A 6,623-nucleotide genomic window follows, 5' to 3' on the forward strand; every position below is an offset into this window, starting at 1 on the left:
TTATCTACTTTAAGAAATATATTTCTTTAATAAAATTTATTAGTTTCTAATAATCATCTGCTATGACTTTCATTGTTCCTGTTACATAATTTCCAGGTTTAATGTAGTTTTCAAATGATTTGGAGTTAAGTTTATTCTCTCTGATCCTGACTTAATGAAATTTAATTTGAACCAAAATACAACTCTACATTTATTCTTAATCAAAACTTGTGAACTTGTAAAACTATTATATAAAAGCTTGATTTTATCATTTAATTTTTAAACACACCTTGCCAGCTAGTATCTTTATGCATATATTTCATTTTGTTTATCTTTTTGTCTGTTGATGAAAATATGGGTTGTTTACACTTTTTGTTTATGTGTTGTAAATAATGCTGCTATAAACATTTATATATTTTCTGTGTGTGGATAGATGTATTCATTTCTGCTAGGTAGATACATAGAAAATGGAATTTTGGATTTCCTAAGTGTATTTAACTTTAAAACAAGTCGTCAGGTAGTGTGATGGCTCCAGCTTTACAGCATGGTACTGGTACCAAAACAGATATATACAATAATGGAACAGAACAGAGGCCTCAGAAATAATACCACACATCTACAACCATCTGATCTTTGACAAACCTGACACACACAAGCAATGGGGAATAGATTCCCTATTTAATAAATGGTGTTGGGAAAACTGGCTAGCCATATGGAGAAACTGAAACTGGATCCCTTCCTTACATCTTACAAAAAAATCAACTCAAGAGGGATCAAAGACTTAAATGTAAGACCTAGGATCATAAAAATCCTAGAAGAAAACCTGGGCAATACCATTCAGGACATAGGCATGGGCAAAAACTTCATGTGTAAAACACCAAAAGCAATGCCAACAAAAGCCAAAATTGACAAATGGGATCTAATTAAACTAAAGTGCTTCTGCACGCCGAAAGAAACTATCATCAGAGTAGTAAGACCCCGAGATTTTTCTCCAATACTGCATTGATTGATTAAGCAAAATTTAAAATAATTGTTTCTCAACTATATGAATTGTCTTCCTAACTAGATTGAAAGTCCTTAAACATTGAGAATGAGTTCTCTATTTCATATGCCTAATGACTCCACTAGCATAGAACACACAAGCTGAATTAAATTCCATTTTATCATTTGCATATTATGTATTTATTTTCAGGAAAATATTGTTTGATATGTCTCAGACACTTGAGGCATAACATATGCCTTTAAATAAAATGGAGTATTTCAAATATGAGAAGAATATACAAAATAATAACTTATCCACTAAGAGTTATAGCTTTGTGGGATTAAGAGTATACTTACCAAATTAATCCATGAAGTTTCTATTTAGCTTTATTTCTGAGTATGAAAAAGCATAGAAATTGTGAACAATAATTATTGTTTCCTGTTAAGTTGGTGTAGATCTGAAAGATGTTTTGAAGTAAGGTTGAAAACACGTGGGAGAATGAATATGTTGCTATTTACTGGTAAGTAAAATTCTATATGCCATTTTAATAAATGTTTCTTGCTGTGTGAAAGATTGCTCTACTCTCAACTTGATTCTATATAAGAATGTGTAAATTAGTTTTGCTCCTGTTAATGCCTTCCTTCTTATACAAATCTACATACTTAGCTCTTGTGGAATGCTATTAATGCATTTCTTCAAGACTATTAACTAATGTCTTAATACCTAACACTTAATGAAACTTTACTTTGAGAGACTGTTGTAAAAGTCTCAGACTTCAGACATGAGAAAACAGACTTCAAATTATCTTTTAAAATACTCCACAGAAAAGTTTTTCCTGAAATCAGAGGACATGAAAGGTTTCCTGGGAAACCATAAAGGATCCATACTGATTTACCCAAGTTGCCTGTTATCCAATGACCTCTCTCTAATTGGGGGAGGAGCCAAGAACAAAGAAGGAAGGCAGAGAACAGCTGGACCAGATAAGAGAGAACTGGAAAGAACAAAGCCATTGAAAACAGAATTGGAAACCCTTGAACCAGACCATATCTATTTTCAGGCTAATCTTCATACTCCGCAGAAGTCCTTTTGGTGCCTAACCTAGAGACAGCCAAAATGCCATGTTCATGCTCAAATTCTTTTTTTTCCATGCACTGTTAGAGAATAGCAGTTATAAAAGCTTTTATTCTCTAATGCATCCACTACCTCCCTTCAGTTTTTTTCATGTTGTGATTTTACAGAGTATCATTACTCTGACAAATGGTCACCCATCCATACAATCATAAATTACCTACCATCTGCCAGAGTTCTAAGATCCTAGATACCTATATCTTCATTCAATATTTGACTTTTCAAAAACAAGCCATCTGAGAACAAAGGTGCATTTGATTAAAGAAAAATTATAACAATATAAGTGTCTTGTATATAATAGTGATTACATATGTTTAATCCATAAAACATATTGAAAACATTTTCTTCCATTTTGACCAAATACAAATAGTAATCACTAGATTTAACTATGAGCTTTAATTTGTGTATTAATTCATTTTGGAATTCTGCGTTTCATAGTTTGGATTTTCCCTAATATTTCATAAGCTATTTATTATAACAATCTCCCTTTACCTACAAAACTTAAGCCATGTTATGCAAAAAAATGCCATTTGAGATATAGTATTGTTAATTTTTCCACTTGAAACGATACTTCCTTTATCATTAGTACTTCCTTTGCACCTCAAAAAATATATGCTGAACACCTGCATTGTGTTTGACTATACAGGGAGTAGAAAAGCAAGATCCAGTTTCTGTCATAATGGATATTAAAATCCGGTACAGAGAATTTAATAAACACCAAAATAACAGGCACAATTTAGATGATAAATATAAAACATAAACATATTTTGTGAGATTTCATGCTGAAAGGAAAAACATGTATTGAAAGAAGATCTTTGAGTCATGTCCTAACGTTCAGTTATAATTCAGTTGGTTAAACATTGGAAAAAAATAGAGTACAGTTGTAAATGTTTTGCTGAAGCCTAAATTACATGTAATGCACAATTATAAGGAAAAACTTACAAGGCAGAATGGGATCACATGATAGCATTCCTTAAATTTTAGGTAGAGAAGTTTTCAGTTAATTCTATAGGAAATCCACAAATATAATGAATAACATTTTCTTGGGAAAATCCCCATTATTCAGGGACCTGTTTTCCCATGCACGAAATCACCTAAGGATTCCATTTCAGGTTTTGGACTATAAGGGTATTATTGATTATGGTTGGGGATTATTTTTCAGGAAGGCACAAATTTGTACACTTGTTAGAAGATACAGAAAATAAAATATACAGAAATTTTTGTAAATAATATAAAATGGCAGAAGAAAGGGAACTTGATTAAAATATTCCAAAGTTTATCCTGCAAACTGGAGATTTAAGAAAGAGCCCACAGGTTAATACTGTGAGGAAATAATAGAAAACAATATGAATGTTATCTTAAGGGGACTGAGTGCAAAGAAGAAAAATGAGGAGGGAGGCCCTGACGATGAGGATAATAGATGCTCCTCCCTTTTGTCCTACTGACCTCTATGTGTCAGGAGCTCAGCTGAGCTGTGTGTGTGTGTGTGTGTGTGTGTGTCTGTGGGTGTGTTTGTGGCGGGGGAGAGAGGCAGAGAGAGAAAGAGAGAGAGATAGCATGCTGAGCTGTCAGGTGACAGAGAAGCCGATTAAAGCAACAAGCCAAAAGATAAAATAGTTAAGCCTTTACTCACTCATTGCTGTGGTATAAGCAAGAGGCTAAAACTGAGGATAATGCAGACTCCCTCTACTCAATTTTGCCCCATGGAAAGGCACACCAGGGGAAAGTCAGGAAGATCAGCACAGACATGGTGTCTTTCTAAGTGTTGAGGGAGACAAAAAACAAAGGCTCTGACAGTTTTATAGACCCTCTAGTTGAGGGTGGGGGAGTAAGGATTGGAAAATTACTGCGTAATGAGTGAAAACGGGGAAAGTGCCTTTAAAGTTTTCCCCTCCTTCCTGTTGATATGGAGGCCTCAGTAGATGGGCCTGAAGCTGACCTAGGTGTTAGGTTTCAGATAAAAAGATCTAGGAATGTGGGTATGTGTAAAGAGCATGGTAGGAAAGGGCACAAGTCCTTGACTGTAACTCCCTTCAGAGACTGCAATGCCCTGGCTGTACCTCAAGGCTGGTGTTGGGAGGCCAGCTTCCTCTTATGAAGCCTGCCAAAGCCTTTGTCATTGCCTATGGTCAAGGCTAAAAAAATCACAGGTAGGTTTTTAACCAGAAGATAGACTACTCACTACGTCATATTATGAGGTTGAGAAAATACTTTGATCTCATTACCCAAAGTTAACTTTAACTCAAAGAACTGCTGTCTGCTTTTCTAGTGGACAAGACCCAATTTGCTTTAAGTTTCTGTCTTGAATAAACACACACACACATACACACACATCCCAGACACCATACTCTTTCTTCCTGACCTTTTTCTTCCTCCCCAGTCTCAAATCATAGAGATTTAAGTAGAAATGAAGATATTCATAGAACTTATGAAGGAGATACAAGCCTATGTTTTCAAGATTCTTTTCAATACTAGTTGTCTTCTTAATAAATGCTCTGTTGAAACAAGGAAATATTTTAAAAATACTAATTATAGATCAGATTTCTCTTTTAAAATCACGAGTGCTGGCCGGCTGCGGTTTCTCACGCCTGTAATCCCAGCACTTTGGGAGGCCCAGGCGGGCGGATCACGAGGTCAGGAGATAGAGACTATCCTGGTTAACTCGGTGAAACCCCGTCTCTACTAAAAAAATAAAAAAAAAAATTAGCCGGGCGTGGTGGCGGGCGCCTGTACTCCCACCTACTCAGTAGGCTGAGGCAGGAGAATGACGTGAACCCTGGAGGCGGAGCTTGCAGGGAGCCCAGATCGCGCCACTGCACTCCAGCCTGGGCGACAGAGAGAAACTCTGTCTCGACAACAACAACAACAAAAACAAAAATCACGAGTGCTACCACCAATATTTTGTATTAGACCATAAAAGGAAATGGTTTATCCTCCTAAATGAAAATTTGGTGATATGTTTTTGGATGGGTGAGAGAGAAAGGAATAAGCAGCACATTATCAATTAAGAGGCTGCATCAGTGGTATAGGGGTGAGTAAAGAGAATGGAAATAGGGTGACTTTGGTTGAAAGGAAAAAAGTAGGACACATGAAACAACAGACATAAAAGACATCCATTTACTACTAACTAGATTCACCAAACATTAAATTTTTATTTACTTCTGACGATTCTTAAAGAAAAAGTTATTGATAACATTTGAATCCATCTCCCAACTTCTACTGCCTCTCTGCCTACCCAGACAAAGGAACTGTCCTGCAGTTGATGTTTATCAGCCCCATCCATGTATTTTATACTTTTAGTACAAATACAAGTATGGATAAACAATCATTAGTGCTTTTACTTCTTAAAATGTACATGCATGTAATATCTTCCGTATAATTTAAAAATCCGGGTTTTACTAAAAAAAGTAAGCATGTTGTTATTAGTTTACCATGAAACATGTAGACTTTGCATTTTTCAGTTCAATTGCTGTATAAACTTGTTAGACTTGATACATAATAATTGTTTATCCAAACAGACATAGATACTTATTTCCTTTTATTTGTTGGCTGCTATAAAATTCTGCTCATATCCACAAGTATTTATATATATGTGTGTGTATATATATATATATCTTTAACTTTAGATATATCTTTAACCTATAGAAATGTTATCACATTGCTCCTTTAAATATATGATACAGATTTATGTTTCAATTGTCAATATGTGAGAGTGTACAACTCCCTTCCACAAATTTACTAAAGCTTGAAATTGCATAATTTCAAAACGTTGACAGTATAATGCTTATGAATGAGATAGTGTTTTAATTTCACACATTATTACCGAGAATGGCCATCATCTCAATCAAGGCCTTTGTGAAACATCTTATATTTGGCAGCTGCAAAGGAGGCCCTGAATTTCTGATTCCTAGAGACTAATAATTTAGCCACTGACCTGTAAACCTGATTGCCAGAACACTCCAGTTGCCTTTCTGCCGCTTTGGCCTACAGAGGTAACTGTGGCCCAACTGATAATTTCTTAAGTGTTAGGTAACATGGGGTACCTTAAATGGCGCCGTACCTTAAGATGGGGCCAGTTCCGGGTTCTTCTCCCCTCCTTGACCGGGCACTGTCTGAACCCGCCAAAGAAGGGCCAATCAGAAAGAAGCATCTCCCGCCTTCCCTTGGGCCTGCCCCTAGCCCAATCCACGTAGGCCCAAGGGATATAAAACCCAGCACACCAGCAGCCCTCTCTCTCTTCTCTTCCTTCTCCTTGCGTGGTGCCGCTCGATATCTACAATAAAGATCTCTTGACCGCGACCGGTGTAGTTTGGTCTCCGCCCGGCCCCTTTCACTAAGTAATTCTTCCTGCCCATTGCTGTTTCAGGGGCTGATGGAAATCAGTTCCAAGGCATCATCTCTCCACTTCATCTTAAATAAATCAGCCACCTCAAAGATTTCCAAGGATTTTTCTGGTCCTTCGCTGAGGGATTAATATTCCTTTCTAAGGAAGTTCTGGCATCTCAAGCTCATTAACTGTTGGGCTACTTTTGAA

At 36.4% G+C, this 6,623-nt stretch overlaps 1 long non-coding RNA gene across 1 annotated transcript in view; it reads right to left on the bottom strand.

Moving 5' to 3' along the window:
• LOC134732553 (uncharacterized) overlaps positions 1-6,145 on the bottom strand; it is a 68,420-nt gene extending 62,275 nt beyond the window's left edge. The window contains exon 1 of the long non-coding RNA XR_010115869.1: positions 6,024-6,145. This is a non-coding gene — a long non-coding RNA (uncharacterized lncRNA). The remainder of the gene's footprint in view (positions 1-6,023) is intronic.
• Between the last annotated feature and the right edge of the window lie 478 nt (positions 6,146-6,623).

This window comes from Symphalangus syndactylus, chromosome 15 (assembly GCF_028878055.3).
Source record: "Symphalangus syndactylus isolate Jambi chromosome 15, NHGRI_mSymSyn1-v2.1_pri, whole genome shotgun sequence".
Lineage (NCBI taxonomy): Eukaryota > Metazoa > Chordata > Mammalia > Primates > Hylobatidae > Symphalangus > Symphalangus syndactylus.